Genomic DNA, 2147 nt, shown 5'->3' on the forward strand with positions numbered 1-2147 from the left:
GGATTCGTATCATTCTCCTCATCTTACTAGTGGGCCCAAACCAAATTTTTAACCAATATTCCGACGTTTATAAATTTTCTAACCCGAACGAGTAATAAATATTAAAATCTTGATTCAAAAATTTATATACATCAGAATATTAGTTAAAAAATTTGTTTGGGTCCACTAGTAAGATGGCGAGAACGATACAAACCCATAGAAACTTGTTTCGTGTCATTCCGAGCTCTCTAGGGTCATCTATCAAATTTTTAGATGGCGAGAACGATGATGATGAGGAGGACGAGGAGGAGGAGGACGACGACGACGACGACGATGATGATGACGAGGATGATAATGACAATGAGGACTTTGATTTTTTGTAATGGGTAAATTTTGTTATCTTATTAAAATAAATTTTATGATATTTTATTTTCATATATGATACTGATTTTTTAGGAGCAAATTTAGTTTTAATCTACAAATTACAAAACTCATAGCTCAATTAGTTAATCTGTCTCAATTAGTATATAATTATTTTCTTTTTTCATTTATATATTTTATATGTTAATACTATGTAGTTTTTTCTATAGGTGATTAGAAGTAATATCTCATCGTCGTCTCAGGGGTTTGTGCACTCTCTTATTTTTAGAAATTATGGTGATTTTTTTTTCAAATTAGTCATTAAGCATAATATTTGTATTTACTTTATCATATTTTTGAATTTTCATAATATGTTTCGACGGGGTGGCCGTAGACGGAGCTCTCCAATTACAGCACCTGCAGACACTGTTGCTACACCCCCAGTAGAGGATGCATACACCTATGCCAGTACCATCGCATACACCTATGTCAATCCCATCGCATATATCTATGCCAGTACCTTCCTCTACAAGATCGCCTTCTCCTTCGGCAGTGCCTTCTCCTTCCTCAGCACCTTCACCGATTAAGTCGCCAGTACCCTCTTTCGTTCCTTCTCGACACTCGGTTGCTGAGAGGCCAGACACTCGAGAGCCTATATCCCCTTATGGAGATTCATAAGTAGAATTAAACTATTTAATTTTTTTAACTATTTTAATTATTTAACAATTTTTTTTTAATTTTTAATAGATTTGATAATTCTGTCCGTGTTATTCACGAGATTAATAGAATCGTGAATAACCATTGGAGAGGAGACTCGATGAGTTATACAAGCACTCCAGCACCGACGAGAGAGCTATGGTGGAGTGAATTTAAGATATATCTCAATCATTTTATATCTTAAATAAAAGTGAATATATAAATATTTATTTTATTCTATTGTAGCGATCATTCACTTGGGACATGATTGATGAGATGGAAATAAAGAGGATTTTCATGAAAAAATGTGGCGATCACATTCGTCATGTACTCAATCATGCAAAGTTGAGGGGGAAAAAACCACCATTCATCACTGAGGAAAATTGGATAAGGATTTCAAATTTTTTGGAAAGTGAGGAGTTTAAAAAAAGAAATTACCAGAATAAAATAAATCAATCTTTTAATTCTGGAGAATTGTCTGCGACATATGCAGGAGGCTCTATCAATGTGGATAAGCATAGACGTAGATTGGTAATTTTTTAACTCTCCTAATATTTTCTTAATCTATTTTACACTATTTAATTATTTTAAGTATCTTTTTTAGACCAAAGAATTGGGAAAGGAGCCTAATTTTATAGATACTTTCACCCGCACATTTCAGAAAAAAGATAAGACTTGGAGCGGGGACAGAGCTAAAGCAATTAAGATTTGAATAAACTTTGGATCTTAATTTATAACTTAGAATCTATTATTAATGTATTTGCTCTAACTTTATACTCTTGCATTCCTAAAATTTTATTATTGTAAATTTGTTTTATTTTTTTTTACAATACAGGAAAAATATGTTGAGTTAGAGGTAGCACAGAGATGTTCAGCTTCTGCTAGTTCTGATATTGAGGGGTCTGAGTCATCTGTTGGTAGTGATTTCAATTTATGGCTACAGGCGAGTGGGGGGCCAAAAGGGGGAGGAAAGATATTCAGAATTGGTTCATTGAGCAGAACCCATAGAGTTGGTCGTATATCTTCTTCCTCCTCCTCACATACCCAGCACATGCATAACTTGACTGAAGAGATTTCCTAGTTGAAGGGCATTATAAAGGACAGGGATGAAG

At 34.0% G+C, this 2147-nt stretch overlaps 1 long non-coding RNA gene across 1 annotated transcript; it reads left to right on the forward strand.

The window, feature by feature from the left end:
- The first annotated feature begins 1441 nt into the window (after window positions 1-1441).
- LOC121973584 lies at window positions 1442-1741 on the forward strand. The gene is made up of 2 exons (XR_006109674.1): window positions 1442-1566; window positions 1640-1741. It is a non-coding gene; the product is annotated as an uncharacterized LOC121973584 (long non-coding RNA).
- Window positions 1742-2147: the final 406 nt, after the last annotated feature.

Source organism: Zingiber officinale, chromosome 4A (assembly GCF_018446385.1).
Source record: "Zingiber officinale cultivar Zhangliang chromosome 4A, Zo_v1.1, whole genome shotgun sequence".
In the NCBI taxonomy this organism is placed as follows: domain Eukaryota; kingdom Viridiplantae; phylum Streptophyta; class Magnoliopsida; order Zingiberales; family Zingiberaceae; genus Zingiber; species Zingiber officinale.